Source organism: Tympanuchus pallidicinctus, unplaced genomic scaffold (genome assembly GCF_026119805.1).
Source record: "Tympanuchus pallidicinctus isolate F22 unplaced genomic scaffold, pur_lepc_1.0 scaffold17, whole genome shotgun sequence".
In the NCBI taxonomy this organism is placed as follows: Eukaryota; Metazoa; Chordata; class Aves; order Galliformes; family Phasianidae; genus Tympanuchus; species Tympanuchus pallidicinctus.
The window spans coordinates 17542393-17569442 of record NW_026294690.1 but is presented as its reverse complement, the minus strand read 5'-3'; the positions used below and the strand labels follow the sequence as shown (position 1 = coordinate 17569442).

The 27050-nt window shown below is 42.6% G+C and overlaps 1 protein-coding gene across 3 annotated transcripts in view; it reads right to left on the bottom strand.

Moving 5' to 3' along the window:
• LOC128078431 (contactin-4) overlaps positions 1–27050 on the bottom strand; it is a 253469-nt gene that overhangs the window by 218259 nt on the left and 8160 nt on the right. For 2 of the 3 annotated variants that reach the window (XM_052678620.1, XM_052678613.1), the window contains exon 2: positions 2361–2405. The gene's annotated coding sequence lies outside the window, so the exon portion shown is untranslated. Of the gene's footprint in view, positions 1–2360; positions 2406–2515; positions 2633–27050 lie in introns of those variants that run through there. The other variant, XM_052678614.1, reaches the window with a different exon arrangement.

Below are 27050 nucleotides of genomic sequence, written 5' to 3'. Positions count from 1 at the left end.
ACTCTACCTTTTTTTATTAAATAGAAGTAGTTTATCTCAGACACCTCTGTCTTCAGAGTCGAACACCTTTCTATTCATTTGAATGCTCAGTCTTTTAGCAGTTCTGGAAGTGTCCTCACAACGTACCGTGCCTCTACAGTTAAGCTAACTTGACTACAGCATTGCAAGAAGTTAAAAAAGAGACAGAAGAAAGGAAAATCTAAAACCCAGAGGATAAACAGCAACACCAGCCTATAAATACAAGCCAACCTTGAAACACCAGGAAGAAAAAAAAAGAAAACCAACATTCTGTAATCATAGGGGACTTCAGCAGAACTGTCAGGAGGCTATTTTTGTTCCTAACCTACATAGGAGGCTGCAGAAAGGTCAGTTCACAGGCAACCAAGAATAGGCAAAAGACACTGCCAAACACCCATGTCCTAGCATTACTTCACTCCACACTTGGGGCTTTTTATTTCCCAACTATGCGATCGGTGCTTTTTGTACGCACAAACATTTTCTTTCAACTTTAGAAATCATCCAGTTTCAATTTCCCAAAAAGACCAGAAAACAAGCCTCAATCTTCTTCTGTGCCCTGCTTATGCCTGAGCAAGAAGTATGCACAACTTAACAGAATGGACTAGGAAATCCTTCCATCCCCTAGAACCAAGAGGTGCAGAAAAACACTTGAATTTATGGTCCCCATTAAAGGTACTTGTGTCAATAGTAGACACGTATGACATCCCTCCACTTTCCTAAAAATATGCTTTGCTTAGGTCTTTGAAAGAACCACACCTGTTTGAAGTATGCTGCTAGCCAGAAGTCCCACTTATCTTCTTATTTTTTAAGCAGCACTTCACTATATATTACACACAGGTAACATCAGAGAATTGAGATATTTAACACATTCTGATTACATTGTGTTTACATTGAGAAGTGTTTACAAAACAGTAAACTGTGTAAACAGAAAGTAATTGTGCCTAGTGATGGATGGCATTGTTCACAAGCCATTACACGTATGCATATAGCTGTATCCTCCAGTCCTTCACACTCACCATCCAACAGGCATGTAAGGGATCTGGAATGCAGAACCCAAGCCTGCAGCCTAAAAATTATATCACTAGATCTAATCCTGCACTTCTTCATCAGGCTCAATTAATCAATTAATTAAGCATCAGCTTACTTTGAGGAAACTGGAAACAAGAATTCACCTGAGAAAGGGCCCTGAGTTTAAGAGCTGACCAAAGACATGAGAAGATCGTTATTCAAAGCTATCTTCAATATTAAAGAAACAAGCTTTGCCTTTCAAACCATCAGAATATGATATCACAACACTTCTCATACTGTTTTTGAATGTCTCACACAGATAGTTTGACAAATTTAAGGACCATGCTGAATAAGAATATTTTACTAAACATAAAGAGCAGTAATTCAGTTTATATTGTAAGCAGCACCCAGCACAAGGAGATGCATCTCAATCACTTCAAGAAAAAATAATCAAGAAATTAATTGATAAGGTATTTATGACCTCTCCCAACAGACAGAGCAAAAACATCTACAACTGAGAAGAAAAAACACATAATTTATTGTGAACTCTGGCTGGGTTTTGCTCTTTTTTATGACAATATACTGCATACTTCAAAGTATCTTTCACTTTGATAGAAATTTATCTGCAGAGTTCAACCACCTGAAAGCCCAGTGTTGAGGAGCAAAGGCAACACAGTAGAGATACAAAGGAAAACACAGTCTGACCAGGGCTGGACTCTAAAGACTAGAGCTGCCATACCTGTATTCATGTTCAATACTTCAGTGCCATTCTAGAGAGAACAAGAGCATTTCAGGATATATAGAAAAGAGCCACCTCAACAAGCAATATTGATTCATGCAGACCTTCAAGCTCAGATACCATTAAGGTATTTGAGTTTCAGAGGTGACAGTTTTCTTTCGACAGTTCATCTGCAGAGGTGACCATTCAGTGATCAACTAAACAGCAACTTTGAAAGCCTCGTAACAAAAAACAGAGACCAAACAGAAAGCATTCCAAGACATCAATCCCATTTTGTAAGTGGTTCCTTCTTTAAGTCATATACAACGTTTCTAACAGCATCACATTTACAGCTTTCTGAAGGCAAACTGTTTCGTCTTTTCTGTAAAACTTCCAGTATAAGATTCCCTAAAAGCAGTATCTATCCTAAAGAACTCAAATGAAGTCTCCCAGCAGCCATTTAAACAAAAACCACTGTTGATGCACTGAGAAACACAGGGATACATTGCTTAGTCTAAGGCACAAACAATGCAAAGACATTCAATGTAATTACTTCAAGATCATAAAAAAAAAAACCAGCATTAGCAGATCATAATTAGGATTAAATAATTATTACCTTCTCCAGTGCATGATATGTATTCTTCAGTCAAAGTTCCAGTACCTGAAAGAAGTAATACGCAGGGAAAGTTAGTTATACTGATACTGTCATTAAATTCATCCCCACTCACGTTAAATAATTTTGCAAACAGGCCACTTTGATCACTTCAGTACCTCCAGACAAGGCAGTGTGCTGGCTGGGCACCCTACGGCAGGCTTCACCACTCTCCACACCAATTCCCCCAGCACACAGGCATTCCTCCCCCAGAGCCCATCGCTTCCTGCAGACACCAAATGTGGTACTGAGGATTAAGCAGCTCCTTGTTTCTTCAATTCTGACTAATTTGCTAAGGGCCAATAAACTTTCAGCCTGCTGCAGCAGCTCACATGGAATCCTTTTTCCCCAGGTGCAACAAACTTTAGGCTTTCAACAGGTGGCAGAAAGCCCCAGCTGCTCCCCCACCCCCGCTACACATCAGTAGATCCACCCAAATCCCAGAGCCACTTACAAGGAGTCCCAGCACCACCATTAGATAACCCTAATGACCAATGTATTTTTAGATTCCAATCTATCCCTTGCTGCTCAGAACAATAAAAGCTCTCCAGTTTTTGCTTTTAAAGCTCCCGTTTTCTCTAGGCTCCGAGGAATCCCTCGGCTCACAAGGCACTGCGCCGAAGCAGAAAGGAGGTTTCTTACAAAACACACGACCTTCAGAACTGCATTTGTGTTTTGTTTTTTAAAGCCCTGTCATGCCTGCGTGCACAATCGAACCAGGGCTTTTTTTGGTGCTCGTGTAGGAGACTCTGGATCAGATCATTTTTCTCTTCCCCCACAACTCCAGCACGTGTACCAACTACTACGCCTGCTGCTGCTTGCTTCTGTAGGAGTTCTCGCATCAGGTGCTCACTCAAGCAGGACAGCTGACCTCCTGCATGCCCACACGGTGCTTTGGGTACTGATAACTTCAGTAGAACAGGTGACTCCAGTTAAAGAAGCATACACTGTAACTGCCAATTAACAGATCAAACCAACAGCGCCTACATATTAAAGCCTTCAGAACTTTCATAACTTCCAACAACAGAAATGCTTTCGGGGGCAATTTCTTACAACATTTTCCATTGGTAGAATGATATTAACTCAAAAACTAGGAATAAGCAAATCCAGGATGCTTTACATTCAGTATAGTATTTCATCCCTTAGTGATTGCAAGAAAACGAACACTGTTCTTCATAGTCATGCATTTGAGACTGATTAAATTAATTGTACTTTATCCTCACTAGCAGCTCTGAACCCAGATTCCTAGGTTTGAAATGATAAAGCATTTTAACTACATTACCAGCAAACATTCAGCAGTGCCCAGGCAATTCTGCTAAACATAAGATCTCCCACAGCTCAGGGGAGGGCTGGCCATTGCATCCCACTGCTTCCCATCAATTCAAATGCACTCTCAAATTCAGGTGAAGGACAGGTGGAAACAGGCACCAAATGGAACCAGCAGTGATCTCCCTTAGGTGACACTATGGAAGGCAGTGCACCAACAACTGCATTTAGCAGCTCCAGGTTTTTCTGCATCCCTCGTCAACAGAAGGCTTGGAGAGGAACTTCAGAATGCAGATATGAAATTGTCTCCAAAGGAAAAAAGCAACAACCCTCTTTTAATGTGGCTCCCCAGCCACCACTCCACTCGTTCCGAAAGCTAAGGCTTCCTAAAAGCCTCAAAAGAAATTCAGGTTTACACAACCCTGAGTTTCTGTAAAAGAGCAGCACATACTTCAAGGAAAATATCGCTTAAAGCGTTGCCTCCATTTTCCATCTTTATTTCACAGAAATACTATATAATCACACTCCAAATTTGCTTTTTCAGGTAAAGGCAGTTTTTTTGGGAGCTGGCTACTGGGGGAACTGATGAAAGCCTGAAGAGCTGATTTCATCTGCTGCCAGCAGACATCCTCACATTGCACTCCAAGTCTATAGTGGCTCTGAGATGGCTGAAAGAAGCCATCCCACAGAAAGCTGAGGTGTGTTTCGCACCTGGGAGCTCATCAGCACATTATGCAAATGCTGACATTCTGAGAGCATCCATCCCCAGAATGCTTATGCAAGATAAGAGTACACAGTAAGGGTTATATTTCTGCGGGCAAGAAGCAACCCTGGTCAGTGGCAAGAACATTACAGAGGCATCAGGATCTGAATCCCCAGACAAAATTTTCCCTTACTTATTTCAAACACAAAACTCGTTTGCTGATTTTTAATCTTTTTTTTCATCCCAGCTCTGCTGTGGGCTGGTGTTTACTCAGCTCGTCTGCTCAGGCACTGTTCTGCATTGCCATCAATCCAGCAGCACAGTCTTGTCCTGTTTCCACATCTTCCATATTTACTACTGAAGGAAGCTAAAAGATTTCGCATCTGTCTCTGCCTTATTCCAGTCTCAAATTAAGCACTGCAGAGGCTCTCTGACTGCAGATCTGTCTTTACCTCAAATCCACCAGATACCATTTAAGGGCTTCCCCGTTTCTGCTTTCTAATATAGGTTTGGTATCTTTCAAAGCTTTTGCTCTTTCTATAAACACAATATCTCCACTGTATGCTAAAAAATGTGAGAACTGCAAACCTGCTAGCCTCTGAGCTTATTAATATAGTTCATTGAATAATGAAGTGTTTCTGATCTCTTCCTTGCTTATATTCACTCTCAGTGGCCCTCCCACCCTCATGAAGAAAGATGAAGTTCACTGCAATTTCTCACATTGCTTTTTCTACCCCTGCACCTGGAGCACACTTAGGAAAGCAAACCCAACAACCAGACTCATTGCTGCCCTACTCTGCCTCAGCTGCCCTCTCAAAACGAGAAGACATTAACTCTGAAGTACCACCATCTCAGTAGTTACGTCAATAGATGAAGAGAAAAGGACCAAGAAAGAGAGCACCAAGGAAGCCACACTTCAGCCAGCCACAGCCACCAGCTGCAGTGGATGGAAGATGCAGCCCTTCCTCAGCATCTCCCAAATCCTCATCTTGCCTCTTGCTCCTCAAGTCAGACATTGCTATCAACACAACAGATTGATGACAGGAGCTAAACAGAAGAGAGTTTTCCAAAGCTGAAATATAAATCCAGTATTCATTTGCCCTGTAAACATCTCTTGTGCATTTAGACATAGTTGGCAAGTCAGCCAAGAGCATTCTCTAAGCCTATGTACCTCGTGCAAAAAGATAAAAATAACAATGGAAAAGCCTAATCACCATCACAGGTCTCCCAGGGTTTGATTGGTTTAACTTCAAAGTAAAATGCCACCAAAATAGAGATCTCACATAGTTTATTATAAGGAAAAAAATGAAAATTTAATATTGCAAAGTGTTATTTTTAAGTAACAAAACCTCAGTCTCACCAAGTAAAGAAGAGCACACACATTTCTATTGGATTTCTAGGCTTTAAAAGGCAACTTGATGCCATTTGCTTCACAAATGAAAAGAACATTGACCTGCATGACTGCATATTGATAATAATCTTTAGACTACAGAATTCTGCAGAGATCGTAGAAGAAATCTCACACTGCTCCAGCAGCTGGTTCATAAATTGCACCTCTAAGATGCATAACCCTTGAAATTATCTGTTACTTATAACAGGCCTCCCTGCTCCATCAGAATATGCTCAGAATACACTGTTTTTTTGACACAGGGAACAGACACATGCATGTAAAAATGCTCTTTCAAAGGTATTTTCCAAGTGGAAATATAGGTGAATAGCTCATGTATTGCTAAAAAGCCAAGGATAACTCCAGGAGACTGCACTGACAGCCGAGGACGTGACCATCACCCTTCTTTCCACTTTAAATGCAAAGTAATGAAATGCGTGCAGTTGTTTCGCATCGTCTGAGAGATGCTCTCGTCTCTCCAAATTGCTGATTAGGAGATCCTGTGCTCATTTGTGTACAGTGCATCAATCCAGCCACTTACCAAAGGTTATCTAACAGAACATGTCAGGCTTTGATGACAAAGGGAAAAATCACTGTAGATACAGCCAGTTTTATGCATGTGATATCTCATTACCATGCTACGCAGCTTCTCCTTCCGCTTCTTCTTTTCCAAGCAACAGAAGGGGTGGGTTGTACCAACTCCTTGCTACCAACCATATTTTTATTCACCATCATGTAAGCTACAGGTTGGTAGTTTTAATTTTGAATGAGATGGATCCCACGTGCATCTTTAAGGCTGTTCAAGACCCAAGCCTAAGGCTGTGCCCTGATGTGTCTCCCCAGGGCATGAGCAACCCACACCACCACCAGCACGCATCTGTCCCAGCTCTGCCCCAGACTCAAACCAACAGCTTCTGAAACACTGAGGCTTTGCAGAACAGAAGTTCCCATTAGTTTCTGTATTTGTTTTCCAGTCTTCACTTGGTGACTTGTGCAGCTGCACCTGGCCAGAAGCCTGAGCCAGCTGAAGGGCACAGCAGAAAGGATATTGTTCAATGTCATATCTGAGTGATTCTTTGCATGAAGGAGCAAGTTGAAGTTAACAGTCTATGCTAGCAGAGAAGGGAGTGGACCATTAGTTCCCCTTCATTTCTTGCTCCTATCCCTCTTATATTAAATCTTTTCTGACCAGGATTGCAGTGCCAGAAGCTAAAATCAGAACTCTGATAAGGAATGCCTCTAATCACTTGTCACCAATTACAAAATGCCAAGCAAAAAAGGTCAGTAAGAAAACCACATAAGTAACCGAGTAATTAGTATCTACATAACCTGTAATAATTAGCACTTGATTGTTGATTTCCACTCGGCATGTTTTACCATTCTGTTTTTATTTGAGCTGACAATTTCATGTTTATTTGCAAGCTAAGGCAGGTATTCACATAGTCCCCCGATTGCTGTAAATGAAGGCCTTAAATATTTGCTGCTGGTGATACATTTTAAACTTTCAGCAAGATTATCTTCTAATGCTCAGAAGTGTGAGATTTTGTGACCTTGTGTGTTGAGGAATAATCTTCTACAGCGAGATAAAATGGATGCACGCCCACAGTCTATCCTTGCTGAAGCTACAGCTCCATCACTGTTAAACTGTTTGTTTTTCCTTTTTAATTTGCTCCCTGTCCTTGCAAACCAGAAGACATTTCAGACCGCCCACATACTCCCTCAACACCACGTTCTCCAAAAACAAGGTCTTTTTCTTTCTAGGTTGGTTTCTTATACAAATTGCCACGTTACCTAACTGGGACACAGCACACAGATACAAGAGGACTGTGCAGGGCTTGGAAGTTAAGCATACCCACACCAACTACATAAACACATATTTTCCTGGTGCCTGGCCCCCCTTCTCCTGCAACAAGAAGCAACAGTTTGAACAAGGTGACTTGATATGGCTTAATTCAACCAACGTGGAACAACCTGAGATGAACAAGACCTACCAGCTGCCTACAAAAGCAATCAAGCCTACGAGGTCGGATGAACAAGTCCAATTTTCAGTGCCACAGCACAGAGAGTTTCTTCAGTTTTAATACACTGCTCTCAGTGAAACCTCGGGGAACAGTGGGGTGGTGTGCATCCATTTGTAAGGACTCAAAGCAGGGGAAGGATGTGCTGCTCCTCCTCGGGGAGGCTGTCAGGTCAGGGGAGCAAGAGCCCTAAGCAGGGGCACCTGAGGAAGCACTCCTTCTTCCTCTGCCTTCAGGAAAAGCCTCTTCCTTTTGGAAATGCCAAATTATAACTAAAGAGAGATGTTGTTTTGAGATTGATTTGTGCAACCAATTTAGCAAGTCCTGAACGCCACTGAGGACAACTAACAACAGTGCCAAAAGCCACCTTGACTTCAAGAACCAACTAAAACACACACACACACAGTTTGCAGAGAGTAGGAAAATGATAAGTGAGCAATCATGTGCACTCGTAATATACAGCAGAGAACTATTGAAATACGTTTATCTTTTTTTCCAGTCAGCCCTAAGCAGTACATAGCAAGAAAAGCAAGTAAATGCAATAATAAAATTGATGGTACACAGAAACAGCAAAAGCCTCACACAAGTTTCCAAAGAGCAGAAGATGTCATTAGTGACTAAAGTACAATAATCTCACTTCTCAGGAGACAGGATTTCTAGTTTGGTGCAATTCCATCACTAAATAGAAATCTATGCTATGAAATTATATCTCAGTCGGAGGTTCTTCCAAAGGATTCATAAAATACTGAAGAATAATGAAGAACTGATCTTAGAAAACCAAAGATTGCACGTGAAGTTCCTTGTAAACTATCATTTACAGAATGAAGCTAATTGAGACATCTGAAAATTTAAGTGTTTTGCAGCAGGAGACAGCAAATAAAGGCAAGTACCAGCTACAAACCTAAGAGGAGGGGAAAAAAAAACAGGAAGACTAGTCAAAGTAACTGAACAAAGACTGAACATATCTGAAATGAGCCACAACATCAGTAGTAAAGCATTTCCTTTAAACTGATTTGATAACTTGATTTCTGAAATCTAAGCAGAATCAGTAAGGGACCATGAAAGCTTTCCTGCTGGCATGCAACATCTTTTCCTCTTTAACTTCCCAATCCTGAAACAACTCCATGCAGAAGAATAGGGAATATTTAACCAATGTATTCTCTATGACTGGAGGAGGGGAGGGGAGGAAGTTTGCTGTAACATCATCTGTCCAAATTCAGAAGCACAGAAAATGACTAGTCTGCATCCTAGAGATAGCAAGCCCTTTTCATAGGAACAGTAAAACAAGCTAAGCTACCAAGCCTTGGGATCTGTCAAAACAGAAGAGGTCTCAAGTACTCATTTATACGGGTAGTTTTCTTCTTCCTCTCCTTCCACTGGTTCAATTATTACAGCGGCATCGTGAATAAATGGTATTATTTTCAGGGAAAATTAGGAAAAAATTAAATAAAAGCTTAGGATTAGCCACAGATATCCCTCCCCCTTTTTTTATTTTTAAATACATCCATAAATTACTCTCCCTACATGCATCAGGCTACATGCTACAAACCTACCAGCTCAGCAATCCCCCCCTAATTCCAATTCACTTAGTTTTGCCAAGATGCTCTTCCCACTACTACACCCTACTCAGCTTAATCAAGCAATTAGTTCGGCTACATTAATAGATGTACAAGATGCAAGAGAAAAGCATGTAGCTCCATCCTTACTCCTACACCATGGGCAATCTAAGAGTATTAATGAGCACAGCTATAAAGCAAGCACATCAGGAGGGGACGGAGTTGTTGTTGGCCTAGAGGAGCACGGTTGTGCCTTCACACTTGTGCAAGCAAGGTTGTGTCATAGGAAGTAGGAGAAGTTCATGGTCCAGATCACATTAACCAAGAACAGCATTTCCTTCCGTGGCACTAAAGTGGCACAGATAAGGCTGAAAAGTTCACTGATCATACTGGTAACAGCACCATTCTCAAGAAGAGCGAATAGAAGCACTTGGCAGCACCCTGGTGCCCTTTTTTGCTCTCACCATCAGGTACTTCTGCCTGGCTCTGTTGGCATCTGACACTAAAACTCAAGCAAGTGCTACGCCTTGCTGCAGAGAAGAGCCCATCAGCACGGACACGCTTTCCAAAGGCTAACACCGCCGTGCTGAGGGGTGATGCCTCGTAAGCTGCTGCAGCCCTGGGGTATGGAAAGGAGATGAAAGTGCAGCTGGGAGCTGTGGGCAGACCTGCTCAGGGATCATCACCACCAGAGACGGCAAAATCCTGTTTGTGAAGGTCAGAGCTGAAATTCGGCAATGATAAATCCCATGAATCTGGAAAAAAGACTCAGCCAAATGCCATTTCAACTCTTATAGGCAGAACATCTACATGAGTGAGCATGGTTCTAAGCACAGCAAAGCAGCTCTGGATCAGATTTTGATCCCACTGATCTGTCAGGGGATCTCTGAGGGCTGTGAGAGCCACATTAGAGTGCTATCAGTAAGAGCAAAGCATCCAGGATCTAAAGAACGGAAATTACAAAAGTACGTTCGAATCTAAATAGAAACAACTGAACTTTTGTAACACCAACGTTTTAGGGGGCAAATAAGCACAAACTTGCAACTTGTTTCCCACGAAGAAACAGGAGTAAACCACTACCCCCCCTGAGAGAACATCACTGCAGCATGGCTTAACAGAAGTGCCACTGCTCACACCTGGTGATGGCACTGAAATGGACGAGCAGAGCTCGAGAAAGACAACAGACATTTCTGGTTTTGAAACATGCATGCTTTTTTTGGGATGCACACAGTGGGGGCAGCCCAAGCAGCCCAGGGCAGAGCTGGTTGGCTCCCAGCAGCCCCAGTGCCTCAGCTGCTGCCTCCACCAGCTGGTTAATTGCCTTGTTTCCCCAAACATGGATTATCAGTGAAACAGATTTGTTGTGGCTGCTGTACCATGATTGATGGGAAAATATGTTCTGGAGGCAAAAAGGAGACCAACAGCTTTCCTAAAATATGGAAAAATCTGAAAATAAGCAGAGATGTCCGCAGTAGCTACAATCTCTGTATTGGCTTTCAAGGTAATGCACAAGAGTAATGTAAAATTATCTACACACGTTACAAAATATTCATTGTACAAATGCAGACTGTAGGATGGTATAAATATACATATATTCTAACGCACTGTAAGACTATGTCAATATTTTGGATATATTTTCATATTATCCCATATGAAATACTTCAAGACATGTCCTTGCAGGCTGGTAACTTTCAGAAATTAATCAGACATTGCATTCCTTCGTGCACGATAGTTATTTTATATGTACATCACTAATGCTTTTTCCTGGAAGAAAAAAATAAGGTTAATTATGCTTTTTTAATAAAAAGTTTAAGTATTCAGCAGGTAAGCCCATTTTTAAGGATTTCTGATTTTCTACCCAGCTCTACCAACAATGCACCCAATATAAAATTCACATCAGTGTCAAAAGCAATCCCACCTCTTACTTCCACTCAAATCTGCTGCTCTGAGATGGCCTGTGGCATAGAGATCCGGCTAGGATCCTGCTGGAATCAAGCACAGCGATCCCCTTCCCCTCCCCACCCCTCTTTAAAGAGTTAAGCCCAATAACTCCATCTTCAAAGTCATTATTCTATCAATACACTGAATAATTTAGTAGGCAGCTGTTTGACTTGACATTTTTATACAGGTCATAAAATCACTAATACACTGAAACCTATGCTTCAACTGGTATTTCCACTGGGTAAAGCTGCTCAGGGACTAAGCCACACACGTGCTCCTTGCAATTCTACACCCAGCTGCACAACTTTCACATGGTTTTCTTTATTATTTTATGCATTATTTTGATGACCAATCCCAATTCCATCCCTACAAAAGCCACAACTTGAATTATTTACTCATTTGTATGTGAACACGAAAAACATGAACTTCATACTATCTGTACAGCATTAAGGATATTACTTGATCCTCAAAGGCTAAGCAGCTTATGATTAGCACTGGGCTGTCAAGTAGGAGCTAGGAGCACAGCTTGATATTTTCTGCCTTTTGGCAACTGCTCCTGGCCATTCCCCATAGCCCTGAGCTGCTGGTTGAGCCACAAGGAAACTGGTCAGATATCTACAGCAGCTTGCTACGTCATGAAAGATACATGGTAAATAAAAGTAATTAAGAACATATCTTGCAGATTATTTTCCAGCTAAGCTGTTCTTATTTCTTGTCAGTATTCCTCTCAGACTTTCAAAATGGTCAGAAGGAAATGTATGTAGGAATACAAGAAGAAGGAACAAGCAAATGGAATGAAGAGACAGAAGAGCACAGAAGACTTCAGTGCAAAAGATGCTTATGAAGAACATTTAAAATCTGCTACCACTACAGACTGCACACCATACACGTAGCACTTACATACAGCTTGCAAGGAATTAACTAAACCTTTCCCTCAGGTTTTTACCACGATAGGCTGTGCACGAGCAGCTGAGCTCTGCCCCCATTCTCCTTCACCTTCCCAACTGCTCCCAGCCAGGCACAGGGAGCCCAGAGGGCTTCAGGCAGCAGTGGCAGCCCTTGGGCAGCCCAGCACTGAGATGATTGCTGAGGCATAATGTTGCTAGCCAACATAAATCTGACGGCGGTGTGGCTGGCAGCTACTTTGTTAAATGCAGGAGCAGCAGAGGGATGTGAAGAGAAAAGATGCTGCTCCTTGAGCACACATCAAATCCGGTACTAAACTCAGGGGTCCGACCTGCCATGGAGAGAAAAGCCCTCCATTCCCACACCCCCAGCATGCACAGGCTGTCCCAGAAGATAACACCGTCCTCCAGGCTTCTTCTTGAATCCCAAACATTCTCCTAGATTATCAGATTAGAGAAACACAACCACTGATGAGCTGGCCTTGAGCAAGCAGCAGCATGGGGGCACCCCCTCTGCCCACCCAAACCCCCTGAGCAGACAACCTGCAGAATGAAGCAGAGGCCTCACTCTTGTTAACAACTCCCTTTTAGAGGAGGAGAGGCAGGCCAGTACTGAGAAAATACAATCAAGTGGAAAATGAATACAAAAGCCAATGCAACTCTGCATGCTTCACCTCGCACACAGCTAATCCAACCCAACCACAGGACACCCAGCTTGGCCCGGCCAAGTGCCATTTTGGACACAGAAAGTGTTATAAGATATTGTAAAGGCACAAAAATCAAAAGATCTGCAGAAAAATCTCCCAAGTGCAATTATTTTAACCGCATATAAATACATCACTTTCTTTACAAGGTATAAATAACTATATGCAATTACATGCTAATTACTTACAATTAAATTGCAGCGTAAATACAGCACCGCACAAAGATAATCAGATGGTTACTTGTACAATGTAAATTAATTGATAACAGGAGATTTACAATTGCAAATTAGAGCGATTACATTTTGAATCCTTTGTTAGATGGCAGGTATGGCACACGGTTCACCGCCGTTTTTTTCCCACCAGGGTCACATTCTGCATTCCACGTGGCTGTGGGTTCCCTCCTCGGGGTGACAAAGAGAGGGAGGAGGTGACAATTTTCTGAGTCAGCACGTACAACCTTTGCTGTTCTTTCCGACATAATTACCCCACGTAATTTCCATCATTATCCGTTATCTGAAACATTCTCCATGCTGCTGGCAATAGGATACTTAGTTCTGATTAGCTTTGGAGAGAGAAATTTCCACAGCCTTATCTTCCACTTGCATTTCTGATTCCTTCTCCCCTTAGCTCCATCCGGCACTCAATTTAGTTTCACTTGTGTGGCCGTCTACAGCTATAAACACAAATTGTCTGCAATTTTACGCCTTCAAAATCCTGGGATTTTTTCATTATTTCACCAACATGCAGAAGGCAAATTTACCATCTATTCATAAAATAACAGCAGTGGGTGTCTTTGCTGCTTACTGGAATTTGTTTGTCCTTTTCTTAAAGGTTGTGCGTGCCTCTGTGTGTTATTTGTGTTATTTCAGACCACGTGTGTTGTCCCTGGCTCCTGCTAGAAAAAAGGATATCTGCAGTCACTGTTTGTTGATTTTCCATTGACTTCTGTTTGAGTCTGAAGGTATTTCTTGTTATTTTCTTATAATACACTGAGAATACCCATTTAGCTCCATTGACCTTGTAATGAAATGTATTTCTTCTCGTTTTAGTGCTGGTGTTGAGCATAGGTTTTATTACTTATTCTGTGTTTCTCTGATTTGGGATGATGTGAAGCAGCAAGCAGGTTGGGTGCACTGCAAATAGAGCACAGGAGCAGGGCAGCCACCTGCCCCCCAGGTAAGCTCTTCCAGCATCATGGCCAACCTCAAGCACACAAAGTAACTTTTAATAGCAATTTGCAAGGGTTCATTTTTTTTGCTTCCTGGCTTCCAACCCTTTCTTTTTCACTGTATAATTAAGGTTTTTCAAACTTCATCCTGCAGATAGCGAGAAATGCATTTCAAGTGGAAGAGGGAAGTACATCACGCTGTGCCAACAGAAATAATGAATTCCTCCTAGGATTGGTGAAGCACACACTAACTGAAACTACAACGGCACGCTGCAAAAAAGGAGGACAGCTTGGTAGTCTACATGGCTGCATGCTTATTCTTTTTTCAATAAAGATTAAAATGGTGCCAGACCAATTACTGCAAACTGAGCTCTCAATTCTCTCCAAACCAAACGCTCCAATAGCTTTGAGAATACTCCCTAACATCCAGTCTTTTCCTCCTGTTCCACAGCCTTCACATCCCACCTCTCCAAGCCTGGTGCACCATGGTGTTATGGATAACTGCACTACGCTCAAATGCAGAAGCAGCTGCACGAGTTGTGTTGCAGTTTCTCATCCCACTGCAGTACATTTACTGATCTGCCTTCTGCAGTTTCATTTACAGTCCCAAGTGTGTCTATGCTAACTTGTAGTGGAAAGTAAAGCATTCAATCTGCACTAGGAGTATTAAAAAAGGGACGTCTTTGATGAATCTACTTCTGGATCATTATTTTACCACCTGAAGACTGCTTGATTTGCATTAGAAATAAATAGGCTAAAACATCATATTATCCAGAAAAGCCTAATTTCTGACACTTACATTTTGGAAAGGTACTTTCTATGGAAACTGACCCCTTTCCAGACCTCCTAAGATAACAGCTATGGAGCATGTAAAGAAGTTTCCATTTCTGGGCAAGTCTTCGTAAGGAAGTTTTCTCCCAGAAAACAATTTGAGAGTTGCCTTCTGGCATCCATCCGAGCACTGAAGGCAATAACTGGTGCCACAGACAGAGAGGACAAGTCCACTCGAAACCTCTATTACATTTTTCGTTTACAAAAATAAAGAGAGTATCAGCTCTGTGAACTGCAGGTCACAGAACTAGCAGGGCTGTGTAACCTGCAGGTTAAACATGCATGATTATACATGGCTTGTGAGAAGTATGACTGAGCTAATTGATGGGAAAATCACGCTGCACCAAAATGACCTTATCATTGTTCAGATTAAGCAGAGGTCCCCACAGAGCAGCCACAGCTTCAGGAGTGTTTTCAAACAGAACGCAGCATTTTACCAACTCACAGAGGTATTTCAGGCTGCAGTCACCCCTAACAGCATCCTCCATCAGATGACAGAAAGGAACTTGCCACCCATCACAGGGAGACTGCGGTAATCCCCGGAGATGCTGCACTGCCAGGATCATTAAAATGCATGACATACACTCCTGCTGCTATCAGATCAGCCGTGCATGGGAATATGATGTCTATAATAGGGAGCATACTGGCTCCAACCTTTGTATTCATCTGGGATACCTTTACTACACCAGAGTTGGACTGACTTATTTCATATAGGGGAATGGGCCATATGCACGGGTCTCCCGTTGACAAGCTTCAAGAGGAAATGAAACCCAGGAGGCATACAAGGAGCTTTTTACAGCGAGTCCAGCTGAGAATGAGGTTATGATTTTGGGTTTGCAAATGATCAGTGCATGCATGTGCAAGAATATAAAGGCTCCCTTACAAATGCAAGAGAACGAAACCGAGCACATTTTTACTTATTCTTCAGCTCTATTATATTTTCTCTGTAGGAGGTGAAAACTGGCAATTACTCCTGAAGACGCGCAGATAGGAAGATGGAATGTAAATCAAAATAAAAAGAATACAAATATCTTCTCCAGCTATTCAGTGGATATTTATTCAACCAAAGTGCTTATGAAGGACTATTCTAGCAAAGCACACGGTACAGTACGAGGAGTTTCTCCGGTCTGCTTGACGTTACTGGGCAATCAAAAGAAAAGGAGACGAAGAGAAGCAGCAATGTTATATGCAACGTGCAGCCCAAATAAAGCCATTTGGAAAGAAAAGGTCAGCGGCGGTCAGGCTGACATGAATAGCACTTCTACAAGATGCAAGCAGTTCAGCCTAAGTGTACAGACGAATTTCAGAAACACCTACAACAGTTCTATTCTTCCGCTCTAAGGGGATATTCAGGGAGGAAAGGAAGACATTCACTCTGATTAGATGATTTTAAAGACCATATTCTTGGCCTGAAGAGGCATTTGGTGTGTGTTTGAAGGTCAGAACTCAGACGAACCTGCTGGAATTCATATTCATCAGGAAGAAACAAAGTAAGTCCTGGGAAGCCCATTAAAAACATATAATGTGCTTTTTCCTCAAGAATTGCTCTGAAATTAGGTGTCATGTATCTGACTTAATGCTCTAATGGTATGACTTGAACACTAGGGGAGGATATACAGGAAATATCTGTTCCTTATCTGATTATAGAAGGAAACCAAAGTCTCACAGTGTGACACTCCAAGGTGGCTTGCTGACAACCTAAACCTCCAAAATTAACTATTTATCACTGGATTAAAACAGAGCTCAGAGGGCCCGCTGTCAATCAGCCACACCGTTCAAGCTCAAAGAGCACCGGACCCCAAGAGAACAGACAAAAGGCACAAAGGCAGGCAGGGAAATAGAGAGGCACAGAAAGAGGAGGGGACCTGCCCACCATTTCGGAGTAAGAAATGCAACACTGGTCCTATAGACTCCGCTGCTCTCCCCGTTACAGGCAGGTAATTGTGACAAGCCAAGCTTGGTGGCAGTTGTTACCAGAACAAAACAGCTTGAAGAACAATTTCTGTATAAGAAATGATTCAGGAGATTGCCAGCTATCAAGAAATCATTCAAAAAAATCTTTTGGAAAGTCTTTCGTAATGGAAAATGCAGAAGCTCATCATGAGAGCCTCACTTTTCAAAAAGAGCAATATGGAGTTTTTGTCGAGGGCAGAGCTTTGCAGATGTGATTTTATCTTTAAAGCAGGTCCTTGAAAACAACTCACACACTTCAGGGATCCTGGCAAGGGCTCAGAGTGCACAGAAGAGGCACATTATGGCTGTACGGGGTGCAGGGCTCAGTGCAGCTCCCAACAAATCTCCCCAGCACCTTGCAGGGATGTGCTGTGATGTCCATCCCTTAACTCTGTTTCTCATTCCAGACCTGGAGATCCCCTGTGGTTCTGCTCAAATTCATCCAAAGGATTCATACCCCAGCTGCTGCAAACAACCTGATTATATTCACCTGAATGAAGACAGTAGCATCAACACCTATATATTTACATCATTTACCATCATTTACAAAATCTGCTTCTGCTATTAGTAATTAAAAAGAATCATATCAAAAGGCCGAGGGAAATCTAGGGAAATCACAGAGGTGGCACTTCAGCAATACACTAATGGTGGAGCAGAAAAGGAAGGTCAATATTTTTGTCAAAGTCTGCAACACAGGCAGCTGCAAAAGCAAAGTGGGGCAGGAGCATCTCCAACAGTAGGTGGTAATTATTAGGAGGAGGTTACAAAAAGCCAGTGGTGGGAACCAGCAGCTTCGTCTCTGTTGCAAGACCAAATAAACCTTGCAGATGTTTGGAAAAAGCTGGGTTTAATTTAGAAAAAACAAATAAATACCAAGAGTGGCTTCAGAAGAAATCAGTGCTTCCTAAACCCACCCAGACTGCAGCTCAGCCAGGGCCCAGAACAAGCAAAACCTCTGGGTACAGGGCCAGCAGGCAAGGAACAAAACAGGAGATGCTTTCAAGTATGCCTTCTCTATGGGGTATTTTCCAAGCAAATGTGTCACAGACTGAGGACCGAAGATGCTTTTTTAGCAGCTGCTTAACTGATCTTATTTATGCATGAATGCAGTATTACTGTGCCAAGGAAGTTAACACTGCATTAATTCCCCTGCCTCCTGATTTAAAGGACCAGGTCACAGCCCTGTCAGATGCTTTTGCTTGTCAGAGCAGCCTTCAGCAGACCAGCACGCTGCTCACCAGGCTGGCATCACACCATCACCACGACAGGCAGCAGGCAGAGGGGGGGGTGACAAGGGCTGTGTCCTGATCTCAGACCCACAGCTGTCTGAAGGGTGCCCAGTGCTTCAAGCACTCGCAGCCTGCCCTGACACCGGCAGGACAGCAGGGTCACCTCATCCTTCCTTGAAAAGCTCAAGAAATAAGATACTTGAAGCTGATCCCTGCAGAGAGCCTTGTTACATCTCCTCCAACCGAAACCCATATGGATACAGCGCAACTGGGGAGCAAAGGTCACCACGCATCAGCATTTGGGTGGCTTTTTGTCACTTACAAACCTGCCCCCACAGAACGTTTTTGAAGAACCTTAATTCCCAGGAGATTTTCATGTTCATTTAAAGGTGCTCCATCTTGAACACAGAAGCTGTAAGTCTTTGCCCATCAAGGAAATTCAGACTGACACCATCTCAAGACCGCCAAGGCAAACTGATTTAGCAGCCCTGACGGGCATTTATAAGAAAAATAAAATGGGAATCTAATTTCAGCCTACTGTACTGAAATAATATGCAACATGTTTTGATGTCACAACATGAATATTTCATGTATGAACAGCATCTTGTTTGATGGAGAGATGCTTCCAGACACCAGTGGGAGGAGGTCCTGGGAGACAGAGAAAGCTTAATTGCGATCTTTCCTTGAGCAGCCCAACAGTACAGTAACTTTCAGATCTTCATTGACGTCTTAACTGCTTTGCTACCTGTCAATATGTAAAAGTTTAGAAGTGAAAATCATGACTGGACCTTTCCTCGTAATTAATGGCTGTATTGATCAGCCAGGGTTTCCTCCAGCCTCAGAGAACACCAGGTTTCAGAAAGGTCCCTGCCAAAGAGGTATTTATACTTAGGGCTCATGAGCAAAAAAGGAAACTCTGAGATCTCCAGCATGCTAACAGCATGGCTTTTTAAAAGTGCATTGATAATGAACAGCCCAATGAATTAGGGCAAAGCCAAGTATTTAAGGTCTCAGGGGCTTTTCGTTTTGTTTTGATTTGCATTGAGTTTCAAGGTTCAGCAGTTTAACAGCCAGCATGGCCACAGTTCCATTTCCTTCATTTCTAACTTAGAGGGAAAAAATCTCAAGGTTACATCTCAAACAAGAAATCAATCCCAAATTCAAGCTGGCAGTTAACCAACACATACAGAAAACGCAGTCCACTTGCTGCTTAAGTTTTGCTGAATTTTGTTACAAAACATTTGCACAGCCCTTGAAGTTGCCTGGTATCTCTTGGACTAAAAATATAACCAATGAATCCAATGCACATAATTTAAATGACACTGAATATTCAATAATGGTAATCATCTAAATATTAGAAGCTCTTTGATATGTATTTCTGGGGAAATTGCATTTGTCCTTGACCTTTGCTTACTCATTATTTTGTCTGCACGTAATTAACACATTCATCACATCATATAAATGCCACTTATTGATACTGTCCCAAGAGTAACTGGTTATCTAGGAAGAACGTGGACAAATTAGCATTTACTGACTCATTTAGCTTCTTTTCGGCACCACGCTGAAGAAATCTATTTGTCAAATCACATGGAAACGTGTATTAAGCAGGCAGGATTTGACAAGATCATCCTTGCAGTTGTGTTACTCAGTAATGGACAGGAACAGCCCCCGATGGGAGCAAGCACAGCCTCTGCAGTGCACCAAGAGCTGCACCAAGGGGTGCGGACAGACAGACAGACAGACAGATGGACGGACACTGGCATCCCCATCAGACTGCTCATAGGATGCAGACAGACAGCATTTACTGTCTTAATTTTTTATAAACTCACCCTGGCAGATAACAAAAATGCAAGCAAAGAAAGCCGCTGCATATATTGGGAAAAAAAAAATCTTCAGATTTCTCCTCGGTGAATTGAGTTTGCAAAAAGGGTAACATACTGCCCCAGGGCACCAGCTCTGCAAGCTCTGATGCCATTCAGAACTTCAGGTATTTGTTCATATTCTACATTATCTCCTCTGCCTACAGATTTCACTGTTTCATGGGATGCTGAGCATCTCTTTGCAGTAAGAACCTGGTGGAGGAGCGAAGGAAAATGAGGAATAATCCTGCATCCTCTTCTTTAATCAAGAATGCATTCTCTGTTATTTGTCAACACGACCAGACACTCGGGGCCACATAAGGTTGCTTTCAGCATTTTGTTCACAGAACATGGATTATTTTCTGGGATTTATTCTGGAAGACATTTGCAACCAATCTCTAGTAATACGTATGTCAACACTTTGGTGAGGCTCACTCGAGTTAAATTTGAAATGGAAACCGGACTAATTAATTACTTGAGATGGCATAAAAGCTTGATTTCAGCGTATGACTAAAAAGGAAAAAGATGAAAAATACAAAAACTGGCACAAGTGCTGCCAGGACCAGGGCTGTGTTAGAGCAGGGCTGGGGGCTGCCCAGTCACAGCCAAGCCTCGTGTCCTTGTGTCACTGCCTGGGGATGCACAGGGCTGGGCTGCAGCCAGAGCACACCAAGGAGCCATCCTGAGGGAAAGATGCTGCAAATATGCATCCTGGATATGCTGGTTAGGCTGGAGGGATTGCTCAGGGTGAAGTGCTAAAAGTTGGCTGCTTCCAAACCAGACTGTTCCACCAAAAAAAAAAAAAGACAGAAAAAGTGCTTGGTAAACAGGCTAGGAACGTACTACCTGAGGCTCCAACAGGGAAAAAAAAATGAATAAAGCAACCAACTGCTACTAGGTTTACACTTAGTACTTTTGTAATAGAAGAAGGAACAGAAATGAAATTCAACCTGAGCAAAAAGCAGGTGATATAAGCAATCAATGCACAAAGTTAACAAGTAAGCAAAACTGTGTGCCAGAAGAGACCTTTCTGACAGATCCCACTGGAGGATATCCTCAGCAACTCGGCATTACAAAATAAAAAATCATAAGCAGCCTTGGGCAAATCATGGATTTTTCCCTGCTAATGTTGATGTAAAATATGTAAATGTATTCACAAGCTAGAAGGTGTGGATAATGACTGTTAAACATGCAGAACAGTGACCACTAGAAACAATAGCAGCAAATACACAAAAGAAAGCAGTTTTCAAATTTGATTTTTCTACTTTCACCATGGAAACCTCTCTCTAAGCACTAGCATCAAGTTCAGCTGAAGGAACAAAACAGGCAAAGTTCTACCCTCCTTTTCAGCTTGAAATAGATTTGTTTGTATACACAAATAAGCCATGCCATATTTTCCATACTAAAAAACCCTCAGAAAACCAGAAGTTCCCATTGCTTGTTCTCAGGTTCCGCTTTGGGGAAAGCACTGGAAAATGCCAAGCTGCAGATGAGCTGAAATAAAGCCCAAAATGACTCAACTTTGTGACGTGGCGGCCTTCCCTGTACAACATCCCTCTCTTCTGGCAGGAGCTGGACACAAATACACACACACATGTCCAGGGTTCCTGACAGGCTCCTGGCAGCCGATGGATGGATCACATTCAGTAACTGGAATACGAAACGCTAAGGTTCTGACATGAAGGGAATGCATGACAGTGGCACAGCAGATGAAGGGATGGGAACCTTGGCTGAATTGCCTTTTCCTCCACGGAGGGGATAATGAAGAGCTTGGCCACGGCAGGAACGCACTCTCAGCAGTGAATATCGGTTTTTAAAAATACCTTTGTAGTGCTTTCAAATTTGTCAGCAGCATCGCTAACACACGGGAGGCATTTTAGCCTGTATGAAACGTAACTGTGACCGACGATAGCGAGAGCCTGAGTCAACATGTCAGCACATCCAAAATGCTGTGCGGATCCGAGTCCAGCCCGCTCGTATTACTGACACACCACCCTTCATTCGCCTCCTGAAGCCACCAAGGTCACCCCAAAGGCAGCGCTATGATTTCTAAGCATGTTCCATTCGGAAAAGGACACAAAGCGATTTGACACGTAACGTGACTCAAAGGGGAAAAGGATTAAAAGACGAGGGGGAAAACAGAAGCATTTTTGGATCAAACCCTACTTTCTGCTATGAGCCACTGCATTCGGTGTAGCTTTCTGAATTTGCAATAATTTGGGTATGTTTTATCATTAGCAAATATATTGCCATTTTTCACTGAAATTGCTCAGAGGGAAGTTTCCAAGCAGCACTTCTTCTATGGTCTAGCATGCATATATATTTTTTCTAAAGGAGCTCCCCCTTCCTGAAGCCCAGCACAACTCTGCTGTTTCTGCCATGCTTCTATTTGCAGCTAATATACTGAGCCATTTGCAGAGAAAGTGGAATATGAGGAGCCCTCCAAACTGGACACGTTTCCTGCTTGTTTTTCAACAAACTAATTCCACTTTCTTCCACATCCTGCTTGCACAAATGACATCCTTCCTACAAACCCGTCTACAAGACCACAGTACCATTTAGCAATCAAAACATGGATGTTCATTATCTGCTTTTTCTTCTGCTATTTCCATTTGTGTTTTTTGGGGTTGGTTTTTTTTTTGTTTTTTTTTTTTTTTTTTGCTTCTGTTTTCCCCCTTCTTTTCAGTCTCCACAATATTTGGGTCAGTTACTTCTTTTACTTCTACATTCTCTCTCTCATGCTGGCAGGTGTGATCAGAAACACATCCACTCCAGTTGTTATTAATTCATACATATTTACAGATGTTATACAGAAAAATACTTTGCAAAACCACAATACACTTGGGATAGATGGCCAACTCAGTTCACATATACTTATTCAGACTGCCCCCCTCCCTCTTTCACAGATTTTATGTTTATTTTAAGAGAGTTTTCCCAAAAATAAAATAAAAAATAATTAAAAAAAGATGCTTGTTTAGAGAGTGAAAGAAGGATGAAGCTGAAGAAGTTATTTTTTCTGCTCCTGAGTTAATCCTGGGGGAAATCAGTGCAATTCAGAGGGCTTTTTTTTTTTTTTTTTTCCTTCCCAACCAAACATCTAAGTCAGCTCATGTTCATCTGAAACTCAGTTCACTTTAGAAAGGCTAAAGAAATGAAGCAGTCCATCAATTATTTAAAGTGTTTGGCCCTGATCCTGTAAGGGCCCAGGTACACGGCTTAATTCCACCACAGCCTTAAAGCCTGAGCCTCTCAGCCACAGGCACGGACCATGAAGAGGCTGGAAAAGAAAATGCACATATCAACACTTTCAGCCAAAAAGAAGCAGTGCAGGAGGGGGGATGCGGGCAGGCAGTCAGGCTGGACTCACACTGGGATGCTCAAGGCATGATCCCACCACGGCCAAAGGGCCAGGGCCAGGCACAGGGCTGCACCAGGCTAACGAGCACCCAGGGACAGGAGGCTGCAGGCTGCACCTGGGGGCTGTGCAGCAGAAATACTGGTCTGCAAGTCCAGAAAAAAGCAGATGTAGAGACAGTACATATAAAAATGACATGCTATGTGAAAACAGAAGAGTGGATGATATACGTGATCTTAGAAGTGAATTGAAATGGAGAAACGCATTCATCTGTTCCACAGAACTTAACTAGCTACTAAAATTAGATATTGTCAGTACAGTTATAAAGGATTCTCTGCAGTTGGATTCAAATATTAGACAATATTTTACATTTTACACAACAGTAATGGACGACATTACATTAGTACAGGTATTACCAGGTTTTTCTATGTGAATGCTTATGCCTACTCATAAATGTTTCAGCCGGTTAAATCATACTTAGCTACATTTTCAAAAATACATTTTTCATCCCAGGTATTTTTGGGTTTAAAGCAAGTTTTCAGCAGGCCTTTTACCCTGACTATTTCTATACCCAGCAATCAATGAAGTTAGAGAAGGACCATTCCAAAGCAAAAACAGTGGTGCAAAAAGGTCAGCATGAGACAGAATCGTGATGCCCGCCTGGCCCCAGCTTGTCTCAAAGGCTCTTCCATGATCATAAACCCCAAAATTCTGGTGGAGGCACCAGTCTTAGAGCCACCATTGATGTCCTGGGCTCGCCCACTTCTTTCCTTACATCTCCCCATTACTGGGAGCATTGAGGAAAAGACTGCCCAAGCCTTCAGCTGCTTGCCCAGGGCCCTGAAATGTCATTTGATGTCAACACTGCCGGCAACACGTGGAGTTCCTTGGGACAGTGGTTGCCTAAAGGAGCAGGGCTTTGTCCTGAAGGTGCCGCACTCAGTTATAGCTTGGTTTAAATTTTGGGAGACTTATTCAAAAGTCGCTCAGACAGATGGTACCATTGGTGGTGCCACTGCAAAGGATTTTATAAATTCCTGAACTACATTCCCCTATTTCCTCACTATTTATTTGCTTATTTTTGAGCAGGCTCATGCAGCCTTAGCTGCTTCACAAGCTCTATGCCCCCATAATATACGGAGCTGCCATCCTCAGTATGCCCAAGAGAGAAGCTAGATGATCCAAAGCCAGAAGTGCCATTTTAAAATGTGACCCTGACATTTCTTTTTGACAGATGGATTTTCTAGGTACAGAACTGTGTTATCTCTGTAATATCTGAACTCAATTTAAGTTTGATCTATAAGATTATTTTCATTTCAACCCCTTTGGACAGTTGCAACAATAATATTTCCCTTCTCCCTACACGAATCTAATTTGGTCTTGCACTGCAACTCTGCTTAGAAAGCTGTTTAGCGGCAATGTTTCAGAAATATGAATCAAATTTTCTTGAGTGAAATAAAATTAGCAACCCAGGAAAGGATAATTCACTTTTCCAGGGGCAGTGATTTCATATGTTAGGTAATGATTCTAAAATACAATAATAGTCGTAATAATAAAATGTTCTGAGATACAGTGGGTGCTGATAGCAACCGGCTATCAGGGGCAGCCTTGCTGTCCCTGAATATGTCAAAAATGGCAAGTCTTGTGTGAGCTGACAGAGGAGAAGCCTCCCCAGTTCAGTCTTCTATGGGACATTCTCACCACCAACTGCATGAGTAACATGGCACAAGCCATCTGAACAGAGCCACCATAGCAATGTGTGATGTAGGAGCTCAAGGAGAGGAGAGAAGAATAAGCAGAAGGAAGATGTTTTTTATGGGCCTTTTGAAGTTGTCTTGCTCTGCCACATTCTGTGTCCCCTTATCCCTCCCCCTCCCAAAGCAGAGGTGGCATGGCCCGCAGCTGCCTGGATTTCCCAACCACCCTCCAAGAAAGGAGAAGCAAATCCAACGTAATTAAACAAACAGCAATCCCAACACTGCACTGCTGTCGCTTCATGCTAGCTGTTGCAAAGTGGGCTCCTTTCTCTGCACAGGGCCTGTGATGTATCATTTAATCTAACATAAGGACTCAATTCATACAACTCAAATTGGCCAACAGTGTGCCACTCAGCTCCGCTGCACACTCTCATTTACACAGGACTGAACAAATCGGGAGAAGGCATTCCTGAGCTATTACCAGCATGCTCAGACACATGCTGTTAGGTTTCTAACTTCAGTGGTCCAGAAGATTGAAGCAGAAGAGCAGATGAGGAATTGCAAACATGCGCTGCAGTTGGACTTTATACTTACTGGCTGGAAAAATACTGACTGACCTTGAGACCTGCTCTTTGGAGGAAAGGAACCCGACTGAAACCAAACAACACTGCCACAAATGCAAACCAAATACACAGCAAATAAACAAAATTAGCCAAGACCTGCCACAAAAACAAAACCAGAAGAGCCTACTAGTCACAATGTTTGTTTTCCACAGAAGAGCATCCCCAGCTCATACACAAACCTGCTGGGGGAGAAGTTAACACCGCCTCTGAGTCCATTTCTGAACTGCTGCAAATCTCCCATATAGCCCTGGACAACTGGCCAAACTGCCACACAGCTGACAGTCTTCCTGAACTTCAGAAGTACAAATTCTGAGCTCAAAACCTGCCTGACTTGGCCAAACTGTGCCATGGCCACCCCGCTCTGCACATGTTTGGAAAGCCTCTTGCTGAAACTCAGCTGCAGTTTCAAACCATTCCGCGCTGTGCTTCAAAAGCCCTAATATGTGCCTGTTGCTGAGGATCAGGAGAAAGATTTATGGTTTTAAGCAGCCTGCATGGGAATCAAGAGACAGACAAACCTCACCTGCAGCAGACCAGGCTCAGAGGATTCTGCTTTTGAAAGCGATCAATAGTATCTCCTTGCAATGCACATACTCCACCAGCTGGCAAAAATGCTCAGCAATGACAGGTGGACTGTATTATCAGCAAATGGTTCTCATAGGCTGAAGTTTTCTTGTTCCCTATCATTGCCCACTACAAAATAAACTGCCAGTAAAGCACCTGTATCGTGCCATCATAACACCTTCCAATTTTTGTGAGTTTTACTTCTTAAAATCTTTCATATCAAAGAATCTTCTAAACTGGGGAACGGCAGTCACAGCTCACTGCGAGGAGGGCAATGCTTCCAAATATTCATCCCAGGATATTTATGCAACTTGTTGCAGAAAACCCTCAGTTGTTGAGACCACATTGCTCCCAGCTCCCCTTTAGCTGAGCAAGCAAACCAGGAACCCATTAATTTGCTGCATGAGTTATGGCTCCCTGCAGCACCTTTTGTTCACTGTCAAGGTTGTGCAACAATGACGAATGCAGCTACATTCAGCCCAAAACTCTGGAATTTGATATACTAAATCATTCTAGATATTAAATGTCTCAGCGATAAGCCTGGCAAATGAATTCCTCTGGAGCCTACACTTTTGCTGTACACGAGGCAGGACGGAGCCCCGATCCCATCCCACGCTGACTCACGTTGCAGTTTGGTAGCACTGCTGTTCCCAGGAAAGAAATCAGAACCCCAGGAAAATTCACCCCGCTTTCAGCGGCCACTAAAAGACGCTGCAAATCTGCATACTTAACAGAGGCAGCAAAAGGCAGTGTGGGGAATTAGAAGCTCACCAGTTATCCCTATTTTAATAGCAGTAGCTGCACACGCATATAAAATTTCCACTTTCCCTAGTAAATAAACAGAAAAGATTGCAGCAAAATAAACAAACAGGAGAACACAGTCAGAATACTTAAG